A 15879-nucleotide genomic window follows, 5' to 3' on the forward strand; every position below is an offset into this window, starting at 1 on the left:
ATTTCTTCCCCTAAGATCTACAAATGAAACTTAACCTTCACATTATAACTCTTTATGATTTTATAATCTAACAGACTTTATTTGAAATTTTAGTGATACAAAGAAGGGATTTGTAATGTGGTTTTCCCAAAGTCATAATAGCTACTGCCTTTTGTCCAGTGACTGTTAAATTACAAAAACACTGAAGATACATTATCTGAAGACTTAGGTAAAATTGACATTATTTTTATGTTTTTAGTTGAGCAAATTGATGTTAGAGATATACTTATACCCAGTGAGTATACTATTTAAGTAGCAAAGCTAAGAAACAAAACCAGTTCTTTCTGGTTCTTTATATGTTAGTACTTTTAGTTACACGATACAGACATTTAGGATCTTTCTGAAAAGGCAGAATAAGCTTTTCTTATTCTTTAGACAATATTTTCCTATGATAAGTTAGTGTGTAATTATTTTCATTGAAGTAAAGCCTCTCTCCTATTCTCTCTCCTTCCTTCCTATGCTCAGAATTGAACTTAGGTCCTTGAGCATGCTAAGCAAACATGAGGTTCTTTTTCAAAAATAAAATATAGAGCCAGGCGTGTTGATATATTTCTTTAATCTCCTTACTCAGTAGGCAAAGGCAAGTGGATTTCTGTGAATTCCAGAACAACCAGAGCTACATAATCCAGACTTTGTCTCAAAACGAAAACCAACCAATCAAGAGGATAGAATGTGTAGTGTGTCAGCTGGTATTTATTTGTTTGGTCTGTCTTTCTCTTTCTCTCTTTCTCTCTTTCTCTCTTTCTCTCTTTCTCTTTCTCTTCCTCTTTTCCTCCTCCTCCTTTCCTCCTCCTCCTTTCCTCCTTCTCCTCCCCCCCCCCCCCCAAAGGGTCTTGGCAGTATAGTTGAAGCTGGCTTTGAACTTGGAATCCTTTGCCTTAGCCTTCTGAGCTCTGGTATTAGGGTTAAATTTTAGTTAAGAATCACTGTGTTGGAGTGACCTGGGAAGAGAGAACCTCAATTGAGGAATTGCCTTCATTAGAGTGGCTTATGGGTATGTCTTTGGTGATATTTTTTTTATTAGACATTTTCTTTATATACATTTCAAATGCTATTCCGAAAGTTCCCTATACCCTTCCCACCCGCCCTGCTCCCCTACCCACCCACTCCCACTTCTTGGCCCTGGCATTCCCTTGTACTGGGGCATATAAAGTTTGTAATACCAAGGGGCCTCTCTTCCCAGTGATGGCCGACTAGGCCATCTTCTGCTACATATGCAGCTAGAGATATGAGCTCTGGGGGTACTGGTTAGTTCATATTGTTGTTCCACCTATAGGGTTGCAGACACCTTGAGCTCCTTGGATGCTTTCTCTAGCTTCTCCATTGGGGGCCCTGTGTTCCATCTTATAGATGACTGTAAGCATCCACTTCTGTATTTGCCAGGCACTGGCAAAGCCTCATACGAGACAGCTATACCAAGGTCCCTTCAGCAAAATCTTTCTGGCATATGCAATAGTGTCTGAGTTTGGTGGTTGATTATGGGATGGATCCCCGGGTGGGGTAGTCTCTGGATAGTCCATCCTTTTGTGTTAGCTCCAAACTTTGTCTCTGTAATTCCTTTCATGGTTATTTTGTTCCCTATTCTAAGGAGGAATGAAGTATCCACACGTTTTTCTTCCCTCTTCTTGATTTTCTTGTGTTTTGCAAATTGTATCTTGGGTATTCTAAGTTTCTGGGCTAATATCCACTTAACAGTGAATGCATATCTAATGACTTCTTTTGTGACTGGGTTACCTCACTAAGGATGATATCCTCCAGATACATCCATTTGTCCAAGAATTTCATAAATTCATTGTTTTTAATAGCTGAGTAGTACTCCATTGTGTAAATGTACCACATTTTCTGTATCCATTCCTCTGTTGAGGGACATCTGGGTTCTTTCCAGCTTCTGGCCATTATAAATAAGGCTGCTATGAACATACTGGAGCATGTGTCCTTATTACAAGTTGGAACATCTGGGTATATGCCCAGGAGAGGTATTGCTGGATCTTCTGGTAGTACTATGTCCAGTTTTCTGAGGAACCGCCAGACTGATTTCCAGAGTGGTTGTACAAGCTTGCAATTCCACCAACAATGGAGGAGTGTTCCTCTTTCTCCACATCTTCGCCAGCATCTGCTGCCACCTGAGTTTTTGATCTTAGCCATTCTGACTGGTGTGAGGTGGAATCTCAGGTTGTTTTGATTTGCATTTCCCTGATGATTAAGGATGTTGAACATTTTTTCAGGTGCCTCTCAGCCATTCTGTATTCCTCAGTTGAGAATTCTTTGTTTAGCTCTGTACTCCATTTTTTAATGGGGTTATTTAAATTTCTGGAGTCCAGCTTCTTGAGCTCTTTGTATATATTGGATATTAGTCCCCTGGTAACATTTTTTAAATTGTTCTTTGACATAGGAGGCCCCACTGTGGGTGGTGCTACCCTTAGGCAGGTGGGCTTGGACTGTTAAAAAAAAGTAGCTAACAAGCCAGTAAGCAGAGTCCCCCTTCCATGGTCTCTGCTCCAGGTCCCTCTCTTGAATTCCTGCCTTTACTACCCTGGATGACGTAAGCCTCTCTAAGGTGCTTTTTTTTGATCAGTGTTTTATCACAGCAACAGAAAGCAAAGCATGTAAAAAAATCCGTTTTACACAAAGAGAACATAATTGTAATATTATCTGGATAAATTACTCATTCCTAAATTGAAGAGAATATTTCAGATTTTCTAAAGATTCACTAACACAAGTTCGGGAATGTTATGTGCGCCTAAACTATTTGTGATAATACTTATATCCTTCTAACTTGTGTAGCCAGAATGGGTTTCTGATATGTTAATTCTGTATACTCATTTAATATGGCTAAGAAAACTTGAGTGAGCCTGAAAGGTTAAGTGCTTCTAGTTATTCATAGACTAAGGTTAGAAACCAGCTAGTTATCCTTTTTCTTCAGTGCTTTCTGGCTCAACAACAGGATTAGAGGATAGCATAAGCATTCTGAAGTCAGTTTTTGCAGAACCTGCTCTCTGCAAAGCTTTCTGGACAGAGAAGAAGTTACTTGAGTATACCAAAATGAGGAACTAGAAGGACTGACATATAATGGGAGTCTAGAAGAACACACAGCACAACAGGGAAAAGATGGCTTCTTTTCTATAGCAGGGTAACTTTGAATATCTAACGTGAATTTTTAAGCATTTAAAGGCAAGACAAAGAATGAAGGATGTAATATGGCAACAGACAGGATATTTAAAAATGTGTATGTGCCAATTTGATAGGCTTTTTTGTGTGTGTGTGTTTGGGTTTTTTTTTTTTGTTGTTGTTGTTCTTTTTTTTTTTTTCCGAGACAGGGTTTCTCTGTATAGCTCTGGCTGTCCTGGAACTCACTCTGTAGACCAGGCTGGCCTCGAACTCAGAAATCTGCCTGCCTCTGCCTCCCAAGTGCTGGGATTAATGGTGCGCGCCACCACCGCCCTGCTTTGATAGGCTTTTTAAGGCAGGTTTATTTTTGTATTTTAGGATGCATCAAGCCTGTTTGCAATTATTTTCTTAGTGGTTCCTCTGAAAATTTTGTAGGAGACTTAAGGATTATTAATTACAGGTTGTAGTGATCAATTTGTCTTTTATTTTAGTGATTTTTCAACGTAATGATTAAGATTATATTATATCAGTATTCAGCTAATGGTTTTCAGATCCTAAGTATCCATTTATGACTCCCTCTAGTTAACTGCACGTTTGTGGACTTAGGACACAAAGGAAGATAATTTCAGGAAAATTTCTCAGGTAATTCTTTTTTACTTTGTACCCTTTTCCCATTTCCCAAAAGAGGCCTCAAAAGAAAAAAGAAAAAAAAATCAAACTAAAATACTCTACCAAGGGAAAGTTATTTGTCAAGAGTTAGGTAATCAAGAAAGCTTTGGTAATGAATTTAAAGTGACTTTAACAACTGAAGTTAAGGGAGGCCGGCATAGCTCTAGTCATGGAGCAAGTGCTTGGCATGATCAAGGCACTGGATTTGGCTCTAAACATTCCCCACTCTAATCACCTTCAAGTAAATTGATGCATTTGGTAGGAGAAAAGATACAAAATAATTTTTCTCAGGGGAGGATGGAGGTGGTAAAAATGGAAGTAGGTTATGTTTATAAAAAAGGTGAAATTTATAACGTAAAATTTGTGTAGTGAGTGAATTATAATACTAAAATGGTGGCTTTTTAAAGTAAATATTATAAATAAAGAAGTATTCAAACGTGAGTGCTTGAGACGATATCCTAGTTAATCTGTGAACAAATGAGGCAAAAAAAATCTACCTTAGAAGTTTCATTTTGACTTGGAGAGGAGGATACAACTTAAAATAATTTTATATAAGTAAGCAAATTAAATGATAGGTGTAAAGTACTCTTGTAAAATAAAGCAGAGCAAGATAAAATCATTGAGCACCTGATGGCAATTTTTTTTTTTTTTTTTTTTTTTTGGTTTTTTGAGACAGGGTTTCTCTGTGCAGTCCTGGCTGATCCTGATCCTGGAACTCACTCTGTAGACTAGGCTGGCCTCGAACTCAGAAATCCACCTGCCTCTGCCTCCCGAGTGCTGGGATTAAAGGTGTGTGCCACCAGGTCCGGCTTCCTGATGGCAATTTTAAATAGAGATTGAGAATGAGAATTCCCTTTCATAAAGCTATAATTATTGTTAATGGTTTCTTATATGTACACATGATTTAAAACAAAAGTATTTTTTGTTAAGTAATTTTCCCCGACCCTGCCTCCCCAAAGGATATGCCTAAATCTTTATTCCTGGAAGTTGCGAATGGGACTTTGGATAATTTCTGCATATTTTAATTAAGGATTTCAGGTGAGGTCAGTTTGGATTAGGATGAAGTCTCAATACAATGAATGATAAGTCACTTTAGAAGAGACTATAGGACATGCAGAACATTTTGACAAGCAGCGATTAAAGTTATACAGGCCATAAGCCAGTTAGCATACCTCAAACAGGTAAGGATTCTCTTTTTAAGGCTGTTGGGAAAATAAGGCTATGCTCCCACTTTGATTTTAGACTTTTGACCTTCAGAGTTGTGAGACCAATTTGGTTCTTGTTTGTTTGTTTTGTTGTGTTTTTTTTTGTTTTTTTTTAACTTCATAAAGTCCCATAGAAGGCATTGAGCTTGCTGTATAGCCAAGTATGATTTTGAATTTCAACATGTACAACCACTGGCTTATATATTGTGGGAATTAATTCCTACATGCTAGGCATACTATCAGTTGAACTATAGTCCCAACCCAAATTCTTTTAACTCAGCAAATTTGTATCTGTTGGTTATAGCAGCACAAGAAAACTAATGCAGGCTCATATTATATATATTATTTTGTACCTTTCAGATTTTTACTGTGAGAATCTTTTTACTGGTATGAATAGACCTTTTCTTTATTTAAAGATTTACTTATTTTAAGTATGTGTTTGCCTACATGTATGTATGTATGTATGTATGTACACCATGTACATGCAGTGTCCAAGGAATTGAGAGGAGGGTGTCAGGTTGGTTTTCTGGAACTGGATTATAGGCAGTCTTGAGTCACTGTGTGGGTGTTTGGAACTAAACCTGGGTCCTTTGCAAGAACAGCAAGTGTTCTTAACCATTGAGCCATCTCTCTAGTCCCAAGTTTTGTTCTTTTTTTTTTTTTTTTTTTTTTTTTTTTTAGATTTATTTATTTTTATTATATGTAAGTACACTGTAGCTGTCTTCAGACACTCCAGAAGAGGGTGTCAGGTCTCATTACGGATGGTTGTGAGCCACCATGTGGTTGCTGGGATTTGAACTTCGGACCTTCGGAAGAGCAGTCGGGTGCTCTTACCCACTGAGCCATCTTACCAGCCCCAGTTTTGTTCTTTTTAACAATTGCATAGTATTTTCATAGATTATTTATGCATATGATATCCATGTATGATAAGTCTTATGTTAGTCTTTGTAGTCCTGTTACCAAGTATCTGAGTTAAGCAGTTTAGAAGGAGGAGTGGGTGTTTTGGTGTATGGTTGTGGGCTATGCTCTTTTGGCTCATTTCCATTTGGGCTGTGGCGAGGCAGAAACATCCTAGTGGATGCATTTGAGTGAGGAGGTGATTACTTAATTTATGACAGCTGAGAAGAGAAGCGAGCCAAGAAGAAACATGGTTCTTCTCTCCATTTTAAAGGTTTCCTAGTAACCTCACGTCCTATTACCAGGCCCCATATGTTGAAGTTTTCACAGTCTACTGGTAGTGTTATCACCAGTAGAAGGGACTAAACCTTCAGCTCGTGATCTTGTGGGGGGATATTTAGTACTAACGTCATAATAAACATAGACATTTAGCTCATCACAGAATTTTAATTCTTTTAAAAAAACCCATATTTTTGTTGATGCATCTTTTAAATTTGTATTTGCTTGAGGAAGAATCTTAATATACAACCCAGACTAGCCTGCAACTCTGCGTAGTTTAGACGACTGGCCTTGAACCAACAATCCTTCTACTGGGATTATACATACAATATACTAGGGTTGGCAGCACATTTACTTTTAGATCTTTGTTGTGTAAATGCATTTCTGCTTATTCAAGTCTTAGAAAGAAATCTTGACAGATTCTGCTTAGTTTGCTTTCATAAAAATCTCCTTTTTATATTCCTACATTCAGGTTGAGTGTTGCTCACTCAATATTATGAATCTTTAATTCCTAATCCTATCAGATAGATGGGAAACGATGTATTCCTGGTTGGTTTTACTTTTTCCAGTTAGTAGAGGAATTAAATTCTGTGCAATGCTTGACCATAGAAAAAGCTTTTGGAAAATGAAACTGTTATAAAATTAAAGTATAAAAGTAAGCAATTGACAGTTATTTTTATTAGTTTAACCACATATAAAATATTATTTCTTCCTTCGCTCCCTCTCTTCCTCCTTCCCTCCTCATGTGTTCCCTTCTTTGTCTCTGCCCTCTCTCTTTCTGTCCTACTCTGTTCACTTTCTTTCTCTGCCTCTACTCTTCCCAAGATCCCAAATGAACTTTCTTTTATAATAATAATAATAAAAATAAAGGACTACCATTACTAACTAAGGATATAACTCAGTGGTAGAACATGTGCATAGCTATCTTAGGATTTCATTGCTGTGATGAGAGACCATGTCCAAGGCAACTCTTGTAAAGGAAAAATTTAATTGTGGCTGGTTTATAGTTTCTGAGGTTCAGTCCATTATCATCATGGCAGGAAACACGGCAATGTCCAGGCAGACCTGGTGCTCAAGAAGGAGCTGAGAGTTGTGCATCTTGATCTGACTGCAGCTTGGAGTGACAACTATGTTTCACACTGGGCAGAGCTTGCCTTGCCCAGTGTGACATACTTGCCTTGCCTTCACAGTGACACACTTCTCTAACAAGGTGAGGGAGTGCCCTCATAGAGTTAGGGGGAGGGAGGATGGGATAGGGGGTTTTCAGAAGGGAGAACTGGAAAGAGGATAACATTTGAAATATAAATAATGAAAATATCCAATAAAAGAAAAAAAAATTCTTCCCCTGTTATCTTAGACTAATGTCTGCTGATCTTCATGTCTGTGAAAGGGCCTGATTTTTAATAGCCTCTGCATATAGTTATTCTAATAAATAGTTTGCTTGTTCTAGAGTATTCTATGGGTTTTGTGAATTTCATTTAATTTTAAATATATTATGTGTGTGTATGTGTATGAGTGTGTGTATGTATGTTGTGGAATGCTACAGGATTCAAGCGATCATTTTCTGTACTTTTATATAGCTCTAATATATGTATACATTCATATTCCTACCCCTATTCTGTATTTATTTATCTATTTATTTACTTACTTATGGTTTGTTTGTTTCAAGACAGGGTTTCTTTGTATAGCCCTGGCTGTCTTGGAACTCATTTGGTAAATCAGGCTGGCCTCAAACTCACATAGATCCACCTGCCTCTCTATCCTGAGTGTTGAGATTAAACTCATGTGCTACCACTGCCTGGCCAGTTTTACTTTGAGAACAGGGTCTTGCTATATAGCTTGGGCCAGCTTAGACTCAGTATGTATTTCATTTTGTCCTTGAACTCATGATCCTTCTCTTCCTTCCAGTGTACATGAGCTGGAAAAAAATTGTCTTTCTCACTTAAAAAAAGTCTATACAGAAGAAAGAGAATGAAAAATGATACTGCCTTCGTTAAATAAGAAAATACAAAAACTTTGGAATTGGCTATGCTATGACAGGTTACCTGATGAAAGCAAAGGAATCAGTTTTTTCAAGTTTCTGTCTTAATATTAGGCTACTGTAGATATAGTCATGGGGTAATAAGGAAATGCACTAGACTTTTGCTTTGTTTTTTGTTTTTCAGACAGAATTTCTCAGTGTAGACTTGGCTGGCCTCTAATTAACAGAGATCCACCTACTTTTTCCTCCAGAGTGCTGGGATTAATGGCACATGCCACCACTACCTGGCTGACCAGTGTTTTTATATTGAAAAAAATTGATTTTCTGAGTAAACATTAAAAATACTTAAGATAATGTAGAAATAATCACAGCCAAGCATTATCTCCCTCTAAAACCAAGTGAGTTACTTAGGAATGTAAAGAGACTGTTTTTTAAGAGTTGATTTCCCCATTGTTCCTGCCCCCTACTTTTTTCCTGACAGTAGAAAGGAAAATATTCTTAATTACACCAGAAAATGATCAGAGCCAGGCATGGTAGCTCATGCCTATAATTCTAGAACATAGGTTGAGACAGGAGAATATAGAGAGGACTAGGTCAATCTGCAGTTTCTAGTGAGTTCAAGGTCAGTCTGACCTACAGTGTGAGACACTGCCATTAAAACCAACCAACCAACTTTTCTTTCTTTAACATTATCCCCAAAATGATGAATTAGCAAATAATAGATTGAAATCTTGAACTAGCTAGTACACAGGCAATAATTAACATGTTTTGCAAAACAGGAAGCTTAGTTCTGTTGGAATGTTTATGTAGGCCAGTGGTACTCAGCCTCTGAGGTCTCAACCCCTTTGGGTGTGTGTATGTGTGTCCACTGACACTTTTACAGGGGCAGCTTGAGACCAATGGAAAACACAGATATATTACGATTCATAACTGTAGGAAAATTACAGTTATGAAGTAGCAGTGAAAGTAATTTTATGGCTGGGGGTCACCACAACATGAACTGTATTAAAGGGTTGCAGCATTAGGAAGGTTGAGACCCACTGATGCATACAAATAGGAAACAGTTTTCTTGATTTATCACTAAGACAGGTGTGGTTGGGTTGATACAGAAGCTAGGTAATAAAGTTACTTACTTAGAGTCTCCATTGGAACATCATCTTTATCAACACTTGTTCTTTTTAGCCCTGTACAAGGTTTTTATGGGAAACTACAAGATTCAAATAATTTTCTGTGCTGTTTATATGGTTTAAAATAACAACTCAAAAAGATGGTTTCTTTATATATTTATTTAGTATTAGATGATATGAAACAGAATTCTAAGAAGGGTTGTACCTTGAGAGAATAAGAGGTCATCAAGAAAAATTAATTTTCTGTTATCTTAGGAATCAATAGATACTCGTGTATGGCTGTGTTAGTCAATAGTCCTTAGGAATTGACTGAAACCTAATAGTATTAGAAGACTCGAGAGTTACAGGTTTTAAGTACTGGCTTTGTTACTTTCAGTTTTAGGCCATCACCTTCTTATATCCTCTATAAGTTAAGTATAGTTAAAAATTTCTGTAAATTATAAATGATAGCTGTGATTGGAGAATATATCTGAAAGTATTTTATAAGTGACATAGTTTATGTCAACTTCAAACAAATGTAGAAATACCTGGGTGTAGAAATGTCAGGACTGGTGAGATAGCTCAGGGATTAAAGAGCACTACTCTCTCAGAGGACCTGAGTTTAGTTCCCAGCACTCACATGGCCACTCATAACTGTCATCACTGTAAGGCTAGGTCCAGGGACTCCAATGCCCTCTTCCCAGGATTCTGCATGCATATGGTGGACATTGCTCACACAAACCACATACATGCATACATTAAAAAAAAAGATAAAAGTGAAAACCTTTACAAAGGTTTTTAAAAATAGAGAAAATGTTAATTGAGAAGTTTCCTTTCTCAGATTGAACATGTTTATGATGCATTTTCTTTTTCTCCTTTTCTTTTTTTTTCTTTTCTTTTCTTTTCTTTTTTCTTTTTTCTTTTTTCTAGACAGGGTTTCTCTGTATAGCCCTGGCTGTCCGGAAACTCACTCTGTAGACCAGGCTGGTCTTGAACTCAGAAATCCACCTGCTTCTGCCTCCCAAGTGCTGGGATTAATGGCGTGCACCACCACTGCCCGGATGCATTTTCTTGATTGTTGATTAATGTTGGAGGGCCTGGCCCACTGTGGTCATGCCATCTTGGGCCAGATGGAGATAGACACTAATCTCTAAGGCAAATAAACCCTTTCTTCTTTTGATCATGGAGTTTATTGTAGTTGAAAGCAAGCTAGAACAGTGGTTCCCTTTTGTTAGGAGAAATGAGGAAAAAAGGAAAAGAGATGATTATAAATTAGATACTTAATAATTCCAAATTTTGTAATTTCAAATAATGTTTTATAGTTTTGTGAAAGAGTATTGTGGTAGAATGGTTGATTATAGATGATGTTGACAATATGTTCAAACTATTTCACTGTTTCAAAAGTATTTAAGCAAGAACTACAACAAAAACAAAATGAACAAGATTTGTGTTGTTAGTACATAAACATTTGCTAATAATGAGGTTTTTATATAATGTGCATTTCATTATAAAGAAAAATAATCTTGTGTTTGGTGAATGTGGTGGAGCTAAGAATAGTAAATTTGAGGCTGGTATATGATTCAGAGGCGATCCTGTCTTCTCCCTAGAAAGAGAAAAAAGTAAAAATGTAACTATGGATATATGACTTGTGATGAATGAATATATACTTCTAACATTTCTTAAGACTGGGTATCTTTTCAGGGACCACAATCTGATGAGGACTTTTTGGTGTATTTATTCTATGTTCTTTTTTTTGGTTCTACATTTTAAAATATCTGGCTTTTATGTCATTCTAGGAAGGTCAAGTAGATGATGTTTGCCATTAATAAAAATAAGATCATCATGGAAATACTCATTTTTGTCACTGATATTCGTAACATAATGACTATTTATTTAAGCAAATGGGATATCATTAGGCTACTAACATTAGAATTGGAGTGTTAAAACTTTGGAGCCTCAGATTGAAGAAATGGCTCAGTGGGAAAGCAAGCCTGCCTTTTAGTTATGATCTCAATGCCCACTTAAGAAGCTGGGCATCCCAGGTCTCACAGCCTGGCTCCAAGGGGGAGCCCAGACAGGAAGATAGCTGGGATTTTCTGGTTTCCAGCCTAGCTAAGGAAATAAAAGCTGCAGGTGGAGGGACCCAGCCTCACAGGAATAGATGGAGAGCGATAGCAGCATCTTCTTGTGCACGTATGCGTTTGATACGTGGCCTGGGCACATGGTTTTAATCCCAGCACTTAGGAGAGGAGGCAGAAGCAGGAGGATCAGACTGGTTTACGGATGGTGTTCCAGGACAGTCAGAGCTACACACAAGTCCTGTCCTGAAAAAAACAAAAAAAGAAAAAAAAATATCTGATGCCCTACCCAAGACTTAGCATATTAAAATTAACCTTGGCTGCATATTAGAATCACTTTAGGATTTAAAAACATATTGGTGACAGGCTCCTACCCCCAGCTAATGTTTCACTGGTATAGAGTTTTAAAACTGTGTTAGTCATTTGGAGAGTCATAAACTGGAGAGTTTGCTATTTATATAGTTAGAAGTGGCCTTCTGTTTTTGTGTTTCTAACAAGTTCTCAAATAAGTCAGATGTTTCTAACCCAGGGATCGCACTTTGAGAATTTTATCCTGATTAGGAATGAGACCCACTTGCTTTCTTTGGAGAATACATATTTTAAGTAAGTTTTAACTTACAAAGTTTTAAAGATATTGCTGTGCTTTTTGCAACCTGAAATAAACTTTCAAAGATAATTTTCAGTGCAAAATCCTAGACATCATAAATGTTAGCTTATCAAAAGAAAACCTTCGGAAATGTTAAAGATAGTACTCTTTCCACTGTTTTCTATTACTGGGTTTATTGAGGTGTAATTCACAAAGAGTATAATTTACACGAAAATGTGTCTAACAATCAGAATCAAAAATGGCTAAGAGTTTTAATATTTCTCTTACGTCTTACTATTTTTTTTTATTTTTCTGTGTTCTGACTTACCACAATGCTTATAAATTGAATTATCTAATAATTTTGACTTGGATTCTTTCACTAAACTTAATTTGAGGTTCATTCATATAGCTATGTTTTTTAACACTTGTACTTTTTCTAAGAGACGTTTTAGACTTAAATAACACTGAACAGAAAGTACTCTGTGTACCCTTTCCACCTCCATGCACTGTCTCTAGAATCAGCAGTAGCACAGTTACAGTGGATGGTAACAATGCATGCATTGTTATAGAGCCATACACAATGGTTCTGCTACTATGTAAAACCTCTGTGCTGTGCATAGTTATTCTTAGCAATCACTGATAGTTCTTTTTTTTTTTAAAGGTTTATTTATTTTATGTATGTGAGTATCCTGTCACTATCTTCAGACACACCAGAAGAGGGCATCGGATCCCATTATAGATGGTTGTGAGCCACCATGTGGTTGCTGGGAATTGAATTCTGACCCAATGAATGCTCTTAATCCCCGAGCCATCTTTCCAGCTCCTCATTGATAGTCTTGGTAATTTTGTTAGAATGTTATCAGTAAGAACCATACAATATATGGTCTTTTTATATTGGTGTCTTTAATTTAGCAATGTGTATTTAAGATTTCTTTCTTTTTTTTTTTTTTTTTTTTTGTTTTTTCGAGACAGGGTTTCTCTGTATAGCCCTGGCTGTCCTGGAACTCACTTTGTAGACCAGGCTGGCCTCGAACTCAGAAATCCGCCTGCCTCTGCCTCCCGAGTGCTGGGATTAAAGGCGTGCGCCACCACGCCCGGTTTAAGATTTCTTTCTTTCTTCTTTCCTTCCTTTTCTCTCTCTCTCCTTCCTTCCTTCCTTCCTTCCTTCCTTCCTTCCTTCCTTCCTTCCTTCCTTCCTTCCTTCCCTCCCTCCCTCCCTCCCTCCCTCCCTCCCTCCCTCCCTCTTTCTCTCTTGAATTTACTTATTTTTATGTATGTTGAGTACGCTGTTGTTGTCTTCAGATACACCAGAAGAGGGCATCGGATCTCATTACAGATGGTTGTGAGCCACCCTGTGGTTGCTGGGAATTGAACCCAGGACCTCTGTAAGAGCAGTCAGTGCTCTTAACTGCGGAGCCATCTCTCCAGCTTGTATTTAAGATTTCTTGATGTCTTTTATGGCTTATAGTTTGTCTTTTTTAGCAGTGAGTAATGTTCTGTATTGTCTGATTATATCTTATATCATAATTAATTTTTCCAGGTAGCTACTGAAGTACATCTTTTATTTTTTATTTTTATTTATTTATTTATTTTTTTTTTCAAGACAGGTTTTCTCTGTAGCCCTAGCTGTCTTGGAACTTACTCTGTAGACCAGGCTAGGCTGGCTTTGAACTCAGAAATCCGCCTGCCTCTGCCTTCCAAGTGCTGGGATTAAAGGCATGTGCCACCACTGCCCGGCGAAGTACATCTTTATTGTTGGCAAGTTTTAGCAATCATAAATAAAACTAATACTAACTTTTGTACTTATGATCATTAGGGAAATTGCTGTATAGTATTTTGTTTTCTGTGTGCCTTTATTCAGTTTTTGGTCAATTTGACACAAGCCAGTGTCATCTAAGAAGAAACGTAAATTGGGAAAGTGCCTCCAATAGTTTGGCCTGTAAGTCTGTGGGGACTTTTTTTTTTCTTGGTTAGTGATTGTTGTATAAGAGCCCAGGTACCATTCCTGAAGAGGTCTTTGGGTGTATAAGAAAACAAACTGGGAGTTAAAGAGATGGCTCAGTGGTTAAGAGCACTGGGTGCTCTTTCAGAAGACCTAAATTTAGTTCCCCACACCACATTACAGCTCAAAACTATCTGTAAGTCCAGTTCCAGCAGAAGTATACTTTAGTGGTGGTTGAGTTATGTAAATCATCTCATGTCTCTTTTTTTAACTATATCAGAAGTCACTGAAGATGTATTCATGATTTTATCCTTTTAGATTTTGTTCTATGCTTGAATCAACGAGTGATGGTCTTTTCATTTCAACGCATTATTTTTAATTAAATTCCTACCTTAACAGTCCATCCTTTTTCAGAGCTATTCTTCTATAGCTTATCATAACGTTTTTTATTAATGCTCACTGGAGGTATAGTTTAGTGGAAGAATGCCTTGTGTTTGATCTCCAGTACTGGCAGTACTGATAGTCTTTGTTAGATCTAGTAACAAATCAAGTAAAAGAAATAAAAAGAGACAAAATAAGTCACATTGCCCAGTTTTCTAACAAATGATTTTCCTAACAAATCCACCAAAAGTATGTATTTCTGATGAACAAATTCAGTAAAGTGGTTCAAGTAAAAATCCCCACGTAACTCTTGAAGCTCTCACCTTTCTTACTCTCTAGCCCTCCTTAGCCCCCCTTCTCTCTTTCCTACCCCCCAACCTCCCACGTGGCCATGGTCAGCCCCTCTCTTTTTCTACCTTCTCTCCTTCCCCCTGCCTTTCTACAATAAAGCTCTAAAACCTTAAAAAAAATCCCCATGAAAAAATATGTAGAATTTCTCTGTATTAACAAGGAACTTCTGAGAAATCAAGGGAACACTATTATTTCAAGTAACTGCAGAATACTTTTTATCCACGGAAATGAATGATCTGTACATAGAGAACCATTAAATACAAAGAAGACAAATAAAAGGAAAGACATATGTTTCGGGATTGGGAGTCTTGCTATTATTATTACTATTAAAGTGTTTATTTTTGTCTAAGGTAATCTAAAGTAATCCCTCCTAAAATGCCTACATCTAGCAGGCTTAGTGCGGTGTTCCTGTACTCCATTGTCTCAGATCTGTTCTTGGCAGTGTTTTAAATAATAATAAGTCAACTAATTTTATGTGTGTGAATGTTTCCTTGCATATATGTCTGCACAATTTGTGGGTGTGGTGTCCTTGGAGGCCAGAAGACAGTGTCAGATGTCCTCAAACTAGAGTTACAGCGAACTGCCTTATGGGTGCAGGGAATCAATCCCAGGTGTTGTTGAAGAGCATCCTGTGCTCTTAACCATTGAATCACCCCTCTACCTCCTCAGGCATAATTTTTATAGGTGTAAGAAAAAACAGGCAAAATTCTTCCCCAACCTGTACAGTCCAATTATTAGTGAATCTTTTTTTTTTAACTCTACCATATTACTGAATCTTAATGGTATCAATTAGCATAGGTCCTAGCACATATTGATAAGTTGATTAAAAAATGGAGAAGTTCTGTCATTAAAGATCTTTTATGAATGTAATGTGTATGTACTGATAGGTTAGGGTCTTGATGAATGCAAATTTTCTAGTTTTAGTTGCTTTTCTCGTTACTACAAAGAAATATCTCACAAGCAGCATGAGGAGGAGAGGATTTATACTGACTCACTGTTTTAGGTGGTGCACAGTCCGTACTGACAGGGAAGTCATGGCTGTGACATGGTATATATCTCTCTGACTTAGAAAGCAGATAGAGGGGGAGGGAGTGGTACTGCTGCCTTAAAACTCTCATACCCTCTCCTCCACCATGACCCATTTCCATAAGTGTGAGACTCCTTCAATTAAAGATTCCATAACTTCTCAAAATGTTGTCACCAGCTTGGGATCGATGCACAGCTAGCCTGTGAGGGAAATTTTTGTAACTTTAGCCT

General features: G+C 37.3%; 1 protein-coding gene across 4 annotated transcripts in view; it reads left to right on the top strand.

Moving 5' to 3' along the window:
* Window positions 1-15879, top strand: part of Stag1 (STAG1 cohesin complex component) — a 321639-nt gene that overhangs the window by 21425 nt on the left and 284335 nt on the right. The window contains exon 2 of one of the 4 annotated variants that reach the window (XM_085827945.1): window positions 3730-3789. The exons of the other annotated variants lie outside the window; for them this stretch is intronic. The gene's annotated coding sequence lies outside the window, so the exon portion shown is untranslated. The remainder of the gene's footprint in view (window positions 1-3729; window positions 3790-15879) is intronic. 4 annotated transcript variants of the gene reach the window in all.

This window comes from Mus caroli, unplaced genomic scaffold (assembly GCF_978045245.1).
Source record: "Mus caroli unplaced genomic scaffold, Mus_caroli_1 scaffold_11, whole genome shotgun sequence".
NCBI lineage: Eukaryota > Metazoa > Chordata > Mammalia > Rodentia > Muridae > Mus > Mus caroli.